We start from the raw sequence: 12,954 nt of genomic DNA, 5'->3' as shown, positions 1-12,954 counted from the left end.
CCACAAAAGAGCCTGCATTGCCAAGACAATCTTAAGCCAGAAGAACAAAGCTGGAGGCATCACACTACCTGACTTCAAACTATACTACAAGGCTACAGTAACCAAAACAGTATGGTACTGGTATCAAAACAGAGATACAGACCAGTGGAATAGAACAGAGTCCTCAGAAATAATACTACACATCTACAGCCATCTGATCTTTGACAAACCTGACAAAAACAAAAAATGGGGAAAAGATTCCCTCTTTAATAAATGGTGCTGGGAAAATTGGCTAGCCATAAGTAGAAAGCTGAAACTGGATCCTTTCCTTACTCCTTATATGAAAATTAATTCAAGATGGATTAGAGACTTAAATGTTAGACCTAAAATCATAAAAATCCTAGAAGAAAACCTAGGTAATACCATTCATGACATAGGTATGGGCAAAGACTTCATGTCTAAAACACCAAAAGCAATGGCAAAAAATGCCAAAATTGACAAATGGGATCTAATTAAACTAAAGAGCTTCTGCACAGCAAAAGAAACTACCATCAGAGTGTACAGGCAACCTACAGAATGGGAGAAAATATTTGCAATCTATTCATCTGACAAAGGGCTAATATCCAGAACCTACAAAGAACTCAAACAAATTTACAAGAAAAAAACAAACAACCCCATCAAAAAGTGGGCAAGGGATATGAACAGACATTTCTCAAAAGAAGACATTCATACAGCCAACAGGCACATGAAAAAATGCTCATCATCACTGGCCATCAGAGAAATGCAAATCAAAACCACAATGAGATACCATCTCACACCAGTTAGAATGGCAATCATTAAAAAGTCAGGAAACAACAGGTGCTGGAGAGGATGTGGAGAAATAGGAACACTTTTACACTGTTGGTGGGATTGTAAACTAGTTCAACCATTATGGAAAACAGTATGGCGATTCCTCAAGGATCTAGAACTAGAAGTACCATTTGACCCAGCCATCCCATTACTGGGTATATACCCAAAGGATTATAAACCATGCTGCTATAAAGACACATGCACATGTATGTTCATTGCGGCACTATTCACAATAGCAAAGACTTGGAATCAACCCAAATGTACATCAGTGACAGACTGGATTAAGAAAATGTGGCACATACACACCATGGAATACTATGCAGACATAAATAAGGATGAGTTTGTGTCCTTTGTAGGGACATGGATGCAGCTGGAAACCATCATTCTTAGCCAACTATCACAAGAACAGAAAACCAAACACCGCATGTTCTCACTCATAGGTGGGAACTGAACAATGAGATCACTTGGACTCAGGAAGGGGAACATCACACACTGGGGCCTATTATGGGGAGGGGCGGGGGGGGGGTAGGGATTGCACTGGGAGTTACACCTGATGTAAATGAGGAGTTGATGGGTGCTGACGAGTTGATGGGTGCAGTACACCAACGTGGCACAAGTTTGCATGTGTAACAAACCTGCACGTTATGCACATGTACCCCAGAACTTAAAGTATAATAATAAAAATTAAAAACAAAAACAAAAACAAAATAATGAATAAACACTGTACTACTTTTATTAGTTTTTTTCTATAAATTCAGGATTACTATTTATGCAAATATTGAATTATTGGCAAGTAAGAGAAGTTTTGTAGCGTCCTTTCTAACTCTACTTTCTAACTCATACTTCATGTTTCTTAAATTACATTGGGTATATAGTGAACATTAATAGAAGCAATAATATATGTTCTTATCTCTTTGCTGACTTAAGTGCAAGTGCCTTAAGTGTTCCAAAATGTTACCCTAAACTAATATTTGTATTTTATTTTGATAGTTGATAGGAATTTAATTTTTTGGGTAGTTTTGTTAATCTCTTGAGATTATTATATTTTTTCTGTCCATTAGTACAGTGTCTACACTAATAGCTATTTTAAGAATTAATCTTCATACAGTATTATTGTAAGAATAAACTATTTGGCAATAAGAGAAATACATAGACAGGAAGAAAGAGAAAGAGTCTTAAGAATTCCTAACTTGAATTTTCAACAGGATTTTCTTATGCACGTACTATCCATGCTTCATATATTGCATTTTGTGTACTAAACTTTTCCTGTTTTTTATTTAATAAGATTATTCTCACATAATAATTTGATTTAGGTAGATTCATCTTATTTTTCATTTTCTGTTTGCTACAATTCTCGATGGTTAAAGTTTGGAGCTGAATTTTCCCAATTTTTTTTTTTTTTTTATACTTTAAGTTCTAGGGTACATGTGCATAACGTGCAGGTTTGTTACATATGTATACTTGTGCCATGTTGGTGTGCTGCACCCATCAACTCATCAGCACCCATCAACTCCTCATTTACATCAGTTATAACTCCCAGTGCAATCCCTCCCCCGCTCCCCCTCCCGATGATAGGCCCCGGTGTGTGATGTTCTCCTTCCCGAGTCCAAGTGATCTCATCGTTCAGTTCCCACCTATGAGTGAGAACATGCAGTGTTTGGTTTTCTGTTCTTGCGATAGTTTGCTGAGAATGATGATTTCCAGCTACATCCATGTCCCTACAAAGGACAGAAACTCATCCTTTTTTATGGCTGCATAGTATTCCATGGTGTATATGTGCCACATTTTCTTAATCCAGTCTGTCACTGATGTACATTTGGGTTGATTCCAAGTCTTTGCTATTGTGAATTGTGCTGCAATGAACATACATGTGCATGTGTCTTTATAGCAGCATGGTTTATAACCCTTTGGGTATATACCCAGTAATGGGATGGCTGGGTCAAATGGTACTTCTAGTTCTAGATCCTTGAGGAATCGCCATACTGTTTTCCATAATGGTTGAACTAGTTTACAATCCCACCAACAGTGTAAAAGTGTTCCTATTTCTCCACATCCTCTCCAGCACCTGTTGTTTCCTGACTTTTTAATGATTGCCATTCTAACTGGTGTGAGATGGTATCTCATTGTGGTTTTGATTTGCATTTCTCTGATGGCCAGTGATGATGAGCATTTTTTCATGTGTCTGTTGGCTGTATGAATGATTAGAGACTGAAATGTTAGACCTAATACCATAAAAACCCTAGAAGAAAACCTAGGTAATACTATTCAGGACATAGGCATGGTCAAGGACTTCATGTCTAAATCACCAAAAGCAACGGCAACAAAAGCCAAAATTGACAAATGGGATCTAATTAAACTAAAGAGCTTCTGCACAGCAAAAGAAACTACCATCAGAGTGAACAGGCAACCTACAGAATGGGAGAAAACTGTTGCAATCTACTCATCAGACAAAGGGCTAATATCCAGAACCTACAAATAACTCAAACAAATTTACAAGAAAAAAACAAACAACCCCATCAAAAAGTGGGCAAAGGATATGAACAGACATTTCTCAAAAGAAGACATTCATACAGCCAAATTTTTTTAGTAAAACATCAGAGCTGTGGGAATGTTCATCTCAAACTTCTCCTCATGGTGTCAGGATGGCTACTTCAGCTCCAATATTACACCTTCACAGAACTGTATGTAAGATCAGAAGGCAGTAATAACAACAATAGAAGAGAAGAGTTTGTTTTTGCAAGTCTCTGATTTTCAGAATTTCTTTATCAGACTTGACTTTATAGCTAATTAGCCAGAAATATTCCTCATGCCCACTCCTACATGTTTTAGAGAGAAGGATGAATAGAATAATTGCAGTGATTTGGACCAATTAGAATGCATGTCTGGGAGTTGTGAAAGAAGCCTAGTTTCCTTGAGATCTAACAACTGCTGTCTGCTTTCTGAACAGATCAGACTCTAGGCAGGAGTGAAAAAGAAATGGCTGTTTGCTGAGTAAAATCAGTGTCTCACATTCAGTATTAATATTTAATAAATGCACCTTATTTAATAAATTAATCTCTAAATATTGAACCTTTTTAGCATCCAAGCATATATTTTGTTTGTATTTCATTTCTATTTTCAATATTGTTGATTTTTATTGATTTGCATGGGATAATGATATTTCTAGCCATGATATTTAAGACTGTGTGTTATTTTTTCTCAGTACTTAGAATGTTTTACTACCTTTTGCTGCTATTTTTTTTTCTTGTTAATAAGAACTTTAGACAGACTAAAGGCAATTTGTTTGTGGGTAATCTAAATTTGCCCCTTATATTTTAATTTCTAAATTTTCTATCTAAATTAGATATTCACCCTAATGTGTCACAGAGATTTGTTTTAATTCATCTTGCTTGTTTTTTAGTTTCATTTTTAACATGAGAACTTTAATTCTGAAAAATTCTCAACCATCATAACACTAAATATTAATTCTTGAAAACTCAAATTTATTTTCTGCAATTACTGTTAGATATTATTTACACTATTTAGTGAGCCAGCCGATATTTTATTTCTTTTAATTCCCATTCACATATTTGTTTTTGTTTTTCTGTGCTTTTAATGTAAATTCTTAAGTTTTATAAATTACTTTTTGTCCTTTTTAAATTTTAATGATTTTATTTTTAATTTACAATGTTTGTATTTCTACACTGTGCCATTTTACTTTTGACATATTTCTGCCTGTTTTCCTTATAGCTTTTTTCTTTTTATGAATATTTTTCACTTATTTATATCATTGAGCAGCTGAAAATACATCTTTTAAAATTTGTTAGTTATATTTTATTATTTTTATTTGTAATGGGAGCATTTTTTCTATTATTTAGTTTTTGTTGTTATGTTTTTAGCATTTTCTTCTCCAAGCTTTTGAAACAGAGTTTGCTGATTCACTTTCAGTTAGTTTATATCCATTGCATTTCTAGCAGTTTTCAGATTTTCCTCCAGTCCCCATACACCCAGGACAGAATCTCCTTTTATATTGGGAGTTTGGACTTCTACCATGGTTAATAATAGGAATATAACTGTCTTAGTCTGCTTTGTGTGGCTATAACAGAATACTCCTGACATCGTAATCACAATGGAGAAATGTGTGTGTGTGTGTGTGTGTGTGTGTGTGTGTGTGTGTGTGTGTATGTATGTTTCTTATGGTTCTGGAGGATGGGAAGTCTAGTATCAAGATGCCAGCATTGGTGAGGGCCTTTTTGCTTTTTGTTGCATTATCCTAGGGCAAAAGGCTGAGGGAGAAGAGTATGAAAAAAGGGCAACAGGAAAAGGGGATAAATTCATCCTGTTATCAGGAAACCAGTTCCATGATAACTCATTCACTCTCATGATAATGGCATGATTCCATTCATAAGAGCAAAGCCCTAATGACCTAATCACCTCCTAAAAGTCCTACCTCTCAACAACGTTGCATTGAGAATTAAGTTTCCAGTACATTAATTTTGAATGACAGATTCAAACACAGCAATAACAGCTCAGGCAGTAACTAGAAGTGTGCCATCATTTGGCTGTTGTGTTTGAGACTCTGTCTCTCTTTTCCTAAACCTGCTGGTTCATTTAATCTGTAGCTTTAGGTCTCATTTTATCAGACTTTTTTATAGGTCCTGTTTAAAAACAGGACTTCTGTATGTCACCTGTGTAACTCCTGACTATGACTTCTGCCTCTTTTGTAGACTTTTTATTATTTGTTTCTTTTAGAAGACAAATATCTAATTATCTTTACCTACTTGTGTACTCACAGAGCTATAAATCTAGCACTTCCAGCAGCTCACATCTGATGTTTCTCCTGATTCCTTGTACGTACAAATGTTTATCCTTGTGTGTGTGTGTGTGTGTGCGTGCGTGTGTGTGTCTGTGTTTGAAGTTAGAAAGAAGGTAAAAAATCAAGTATTAACTTTAAAAGTCTATTATTCTAATGTATTAGTAGTTTTCCTTTCTACTCACCAAAGCGGAAAAGAAAAGGAAATGGAAAAAGAGCTGATATATTATATAACTACAAATAAAATTATTCTGTAAAAAAACAGAGAGTTTTTTAGGTATAAGTATTGAAAAGGAGGTTTGAGGAATGAATAAGCAGTTGTTGGCAGAATAGAATTTTGGAATTACAGTTTTTGTTTTTCTATATTTAATGCTTCTTTAATGAGCATTTATTATTCAGTGAGACTGACTAACATGCCATGCAATGCATATAAGCCATTTATAAAAGAAAGGCTCAATGCAGAACATAATAACAGACTTACAGTAAACAAGAACAGGTTAACGAGATTGAATGAAAACTAAAAGCTAAATCCCATATGTATTCAGGCAAGAGTAGATAAATCTTCAGTTCTCAAACATCCCACTTTTGTGCTTTTAAAACTCTAAACTATTATGAAATACACGGTACTGGGAGATACTCATTATCTACACAATAATAGCCTTAGGCAAACTTACATTTGTATTCCTCTTGCATTTTCAAAATTGGGAATATTGAATCTGCAGTGGCTTCCTCTTCCCTTTATTTTATGAAAATGGAATAGAGAGTTAATTCTGGTGGCTTTAAAATATTTAGTTTATGTGAATGTATGTAAATACATGTTTTGTGCTTGAAACATTATAGATTAGGAAGTTAATATTCAAAATTAAACATTTGCAAAGTAATATAACTAGTGGACTTTTTCTGAAAAGCTTTGAGAATTATAAAAGGTATGCACTGTGTTTTGTTCTAAATTCCCTTGCCAAAATGCCTAGCTCTTTGCATGTACTTGTTTTGCCTTATTTTAGCAATGAAAAATATTAGAAAGAATATTGAAGAGAGAATAAAGATGTTCCCATTTGAGATTTCAGTTCAAAGGCTTGCATCTTTTATTACTCTCTTTCACTTCACCTTCACTGCTTTAATCTGACTGGGAAAGTTGTTAGCTAGAATATCCTTTTTGAAAGGACAGACTTAATCAAGGATTAATTATAGATTGCTAGAGTATGTATAAAATATTTTAATAAAACTCCAAAAGGAGAACATTTTCTCTTGTGTTCATTTTGCACAATATTGTCTTGCTATTTGTTTTTAAAAGTTGCACCATCCTGAAAGTAAACTGAAATATACAACTTTAAAAGAGAATGTAACATTAGTAGAATATATGCTTTAACAGTTTACAGCACTGCTTTATGTGATATATACATTTTTTAAAAATTTCATGGGTGTAGCTAGTTTTGTTAGACCAAAATTAAATTTCACAAATCTTTATTGGAGGTAATGTATAAAGACATTGCACCTAATACATTAACTTTTCCCCCTTCCCTCTTGAGATTTCATCAAAATGACAATAAATGAAGAGAGCAAATATAAACTATTAGTAGCAAAATCAGCACAAAGCCAACAGTGGACAATGGATTTCTAGATCTGAAGAAGATAAACATCATTAAAGTGTGTTGTCAAATGTAAGCAGAAGTAACCCAAGCAGTGAGTGAGGAAGTCAATCGGCCCTGGAAATACTTTGAAGTCTAAGCTGGAGAAACTGTGGTGGAAGGTAGAGAGGGTAAATAAGAGAAAATAGGAGCTGAAAAGGAATGAATTCAGAGAATGTTGTTTTTGTAACACGCAACTGATTCTTCAGCCTCCATGAATAGTGCAGGCAATCTAGGGTCTAACCACAGGGGGAACTAATCCGTGTTTAACCTGTGGTTAAACCCTAGCCTGCACTGGGCAATCAAATAAGGTGTACTAACAGTGGTAAATAAGTTGCTTGCAAATTGTGAATTTTCACAATTATGGCTGCTATATTAATACATCACATGAAATAAAGCCTTTCTAAATTCACCACTTTTCTGCCACATTCTTTTCAGGTGCACACTTTATTCAAATATCTGATTATTTAGTCCTTGCAAAGTGTTTCTTTATAGCTTTTTAAAAAATCATTCATCCAGGAAATTTTGGAAACATATTGGAGAAAGGCCACATTGACAGAACAGGTTGAAATGAACAGAAAAAAAAAAAAAATAGGAAATTGAGAGACAACATCGCCTAAACAATTTATATAAAAAACTTTGAAAAAATATGTCCAAATATCATTCTATTTAAACCAAATTAGAACAGAATGTCATTCATACTTCTTCCCTAGCCTCTCCATTGATTGACCAGTGGCCTAGGGATATTACAGTTGTGATGTGAGAGATGAAGTCTAAACACAGCTCATCAATTTCACTTAACTGCTTAGGCTAAATTTCACCAAGCACAGCGAATAAGATTGTTGACTCTATCAGGCCTGCTGTGGTGGGTCAGTGGAGAGGCAGACATTTTTCTGATACACTTTTCTTTATTTTGCATTATCTCTTTTTCCTTAAAATATATTTATCAAATGCCTAAAAGTATTGTCCTAGATTTGCCTCTCTTCAAGGAATGAAGAGTGGAACAATAGGGGAAATATGCTATACTCATGAGACTCTTATTATTTTATTTTTTAACCATCAATCTTTGGAGACCGTGTTGTGAAGTTGGGGTACAATCATTGCAAAGTCATATGGTACTATCTGAGTGAATAAGCCAACAGCATATTTAAAGTTATACATTTGGGCAGAATTGTTGTGTGCATTGTATACGTCTTATTCCAAGAAACTCAATCCTATACCTACTATCTAAATATTTGTATTATTTAACCCTGCCCTCCAAGATGAGTTCATTATTCTGGACTATTAAGGTGATCAAGAAAAAAAAAAACAAAACATGCTTTAAAGGTATAAAGTCAATTATATTCTCTCTTTTGAGAATTTAAACTAAGAGATTTAGAAATGAGAAGTTGAGTAACTGGGGCAATATTACTTGTAGGACACTAGTGGAATGAACCTCTGCAAAGGTCCCCAGAGGAAACTTAATTCTGTCCCTCTTTTGGCTGTAATTTGATGAATTCTTACAACTTTTGTTCACTTACCTCTCCATTCAAGTTTATCTGAGCTGATTCTGTTCTATACCACCAGATGTGTCTGGCAAAACACGATTCAGACAAAAATAGGTCAAAACAAGAAAACAAAAACACTAAACGAAAGTAAACTATAAACTGCTCACAATATTAACGCAATTCCAGAGGTTATGTGTCATATTTTGCAGATAAAAGTTATATACTACTAACAGTTTCCAGAATCTAATACTTCAGATTCCACTTATATAAGCATAAACAGTCCCAAATCCAGTTTACCTACTGCTGTGTTTCCGACTTATTATGCTTCAAAAATGGAGCATAAATCTCCATTTATGCTACGAGCTTCAGCGTACTCACGAGTGTCTTCTTTGTTAGTAAAGTCCAGCTCAATACTATTCCATTGTGATAGTTGAGGCTGAAAGAAACTTTCTCCTCTAAAGCAATTTATCTTGGTGCACTAGGTATGGTATGTAGATATTAAAGTGAATTCCCCTGATCTTTCAGCCATCATGAGTTTTAAGACGGTATGTAGCCTCAATGGTAGCAATTAATTCAGAACAGGTGGACTCTGTGTTTAGTACTGCACTTAATGATAAGTCAAACTGGACAGGCCCCTTTTATTTAAAACCCTTCTTTAATCTTTTGCCTGTCCTTTTCTATAATGCCAGTGCTGGCAAAGATCTGTGCTACAGGGATGCTAGGTAACTCGTTGTACTGCTGGTGGGGCTACACACAAATATGATAGCAAACAAGTTTCTTTAATAGAAGTACAGGCAGTAAAGGTAACATGCATAGGGTGAATCTTTACCAAAAGGTCATATTCAGTGGGTGGTGTTAGAAACTAGCTTTCTCTGCTTAGAATGCCACAAATGAGGCCTCAGTCCTTGGCTGAAGAATATTTTCTTTCTTTCTTTGATTTTATTCACTAAATGTAATGATTGTATGTTTCATGAATGTTATGTGACAACAGTTTATTCCTCTTTATTGTTAAGTAGTATTCCACTGTATGTGCTGCACTTTTGGTATCTACTCATCTGCTGATGGACTTTGGTTTGTTGCCAGTTGTTGGCTATTACAAATAAAGCTGTATCTATCACACAAGTTTTTGTATAGATGTACATTTTTATTTCTCTCGGGTAAATACCTAAAATGAAAATAGCTGATTACTCTGCTAAGTGCCTATTCAATTGCCAAACCATCTCATAGTGATTGTCCCATTTTACATTTCCACGAGCAGGGGATGACAGCTGTAGTTACTCACATACTTGCCAAAATTTGATTGGTCAGTCTTTTGAATTTTAGCTATTCTAATTGATGTGCTTTAATTATTTTTAAAATTCACACTCAGCAGTAAGTTTCAAGACATTGCTTCTGGAAGAATTACTGACAAGAAACTTTGACATGCATAGGAATTAATGGCCTGCCCACTACCTCTCCAATTCTTGTTGCAAAGGATCAACTGGAGTCACTTCAGCTGGAGCGAAACGGACTTGCAACTATGGGGAAGGTGCAACAACAATAGCCATTTGACTTTTTATCTCACCTCTGAGATCAGAAGTAGCAATTAGAACATAAATCCCTGATACTAGGAAGACAAGGTTCTTATTGCCTACTCTGCCTCCCACAGCTGTGTAATTTGCTCCAGGAACACATGGACCACTGCCTCTCACAGGGTTGAGAGAGGGAGATAGGTAGTTTCTCCTATGCTACGAGATAATATGGACTGACATTAACTGCAATTTATAATCCGAGCCCTCCCTTGAAATTTGCAAGTCTTCAATAGACTCCAGAATCTAAAAAGTTACAACAGACAGACTCTGCCAATGCAGTTGGCTAGGTAGGAAGAGACATTCCTAATGCTTCCTACTTGGCCACCTTCCCCAAATTCTAGAGCATATTGAATAGTAAATTTCTATTTATGCATCTTTAATCTTAAATATGTAAATAAAAATTAAGGTTCTTGCAAAGACAGCAGCTGGGGGAAATCAATGGGAAAATATCCAATAAGTGACTAAGATTTAATCAGAGAAATGTGCTTGGTATGAATGATTAAGAACTAGAGGAATGTTTTCAAAATGATTCTGAGCAGAGGGACAATAGTGATTTCCACTCAAGAGCAGTTTCATAGCCATGATGGAGAAATACAAAAATGCCTTATATATCGTGAACAGTTTAAAATAAGCTATACTCATAGGCAATCCTGCAAGGGGAAGTATTAAGTGCTAAGTTATGAAGAACACATAGCAAAGGAAAGGAGAACCTGACCCTCAGGCTTGAAAATAAAACTTCCCATAAGTAGGAAGCTATTTAGCTGAATTGCCTGTGGTATTCCTCTTCTGGACCACATTGGGGATTCTTGGGCAATGTTTCATGGATTGTCCTTGGCCGGGCTTAGACCAAAAGCAAATAAAGTGTAGGGGCCAAGGGAAAACGTTTTTGCCCTCTGAAGTTTTCTTGAAAAATAAACATACAAATGGCAGATTAATAGAAGAAATACATACAAATTTATTAGCATGCACGTGGGAAAGTCACAAAGTGGTTGTTCAATATCCATACTGATGCTTATATACCTTTATTCTTGGGGAAAAGAATATAAGGAAATGTGGATGATTTTAAGGGGATAGTATAGTAAAGGATTATTAAAATAATTCAATGGACTTAAAGAACATATGATGAACCAGGACGATATTTGTAGGGCACAGAGAGCAGACAGCAACTAGTGACAAAAATTTGTCCAAGTTTGTTGATAGTCTTCAGTCTAATCTGCAACATAAGTTCAACTAATAAAAACTCAAGGAAGAGACAAGAGGTAATTGTTCTCTTCTTTGGCAGTTTCAGACTTTAGGTAGATAAGAAAACTTCCAGAAAAACTTCATCCTGTGCTTTGGGAGAGACAATGGATTGAGAGACAGGAATGGTGGAGAGTAGGTCAGACAGACCTTGAGGGTCTTCTGTTTAGCGTGTCAAAGTGCCACATTTTGAGTATCCATGTCTGTGTCCTAACATTAGCTGTTCTTAAATTATTGCTTCCTTTAATTATATATATATTTTTTGTTCCCAGACTTGAGAAGCCGTACTTTATACAGGTGATTACCACGAAGCTCTAAAATAAGAATAGTGATACACATAGTGCTAATTTTGCTAGTCATAATTTCTTGCCCACATGTAACTACAGAAATAAATTGAAAAATAAATGATTCTCCTATGTCATATGATATCTAAGAAGTGGCAAAGGAAGAATCTAGAGATTACTTAAATACTAATTTTTGAGAACAATTAAGATGAATCACACTGTTAAAAGCAAATTTAACTTTTGTTAATCTGGAATGAATGTGATAGAAATTAGATACATTGGTTTATTATATCCTCTTTGTTCCCATTACATAAAGGTTTAATATATGCTGATTGGAAGACATATGAATAGTTTAGCTCTATAAATAATTTTTTTAAAAAACAATAGTAAGATGGTTTCAACTTGTTTTAGGATAAGATAAACAAGCCCCTTGTGGAATGATATGAACAAGATTTCTAGGAATATAAAAAGTTTCAAACTAATTGGAAACAAAGCATCAGGACCTTACTAATTTGATTGCTAAGACACAAGTGTGGGATCAAAGAAGTAAAATGTGAACAGTACTACTCAATACAAGTAGCTTCATTTAGAAAAAGATAATAACCAAAAAAGAATATTTATCACTGGTAGCTTGTGATTAGTATTTCATTTACAGTGTTCCTTGCATTTAAATCTCCTCCATTACTTACACTTATAAGCCTCTTCGTGCTGTCATCACCTTTCATTTCCTCCCCATTGTTAAGAAATATGTGACTGAGATAACTGCATCATATCCCACAAATGCTGTGGTGTGTTAAACTGAGACAGCAATATTCAGTAGTGCACTGATGCTGACACAGATTTTACTAAGAACAATTTCACCTGGGGATAACTCTCCTCACCTAGCTATCGAAGCCAGCATTACTGAAATATAGATAGCAACAATGCAATTATTAAGAATTGAACCATAATCCCCTCTCAGAGTCCCATAGAGGTAAATGTTCGAGTGTTTCAAGGACATTTTAGAGAGTTTCAATTTACCTGTGACAGGTAAATTGTAGTTAAAGGAAACCAGTTATATACACTTCTACCATGGGAAAGATGGATGAGCCACTTCAGAATGCATTTCACTCAGCTCAGGGTTTA

At 35.0% G+C, this 12,954-nt stretch overlaps 1 long non-coding RNA gene across 2 annotated transcripts in view; it reads right to left on the bottom strand.

Moving 5' to 3' along the window:
• The window catches only part of LOC139357981 (uncharacterized), a 36,280-nt gene that overhangs the window by 19,931 nt on the left and 3,395 nt on the right, over positions 1–12,954 (bottom strand). For both annotated transcript variants that reach the window (XR_011612144.1, XR_011612145.1), the window contains 2 exons: positions 8,769–8,820; positions 6,295–6,356 (listed from right to left, as the gene is read on the bottom strand). This is a non-coding gene — a long non-coding RNA (uncharacterized lncRNA). The remainder of the gene's footprint in view (positions 1–6,294; positions 6,357–8,768; positions 8,821–12,954) is intronic.

The sequence above is a fragment of the Macaca nemestrina genome, chromosome 1, assembly GCF_043159975.1.
Source record: "Macaca nemestrina isolate mMacNem1 chromosome 1, mMacNem.hap1, whole genome shotgun sequence".
In the NCBI taxonomy this organism is placed as follows: Eukaryota; Metazoa; Chordata; class Mammalia; order Primates; family Cercopithecidae; genus Macaca; species Macaca nemestrina.
This window is presented reverse-complemented; position numbering and strand designations above follow the sequence as displayed.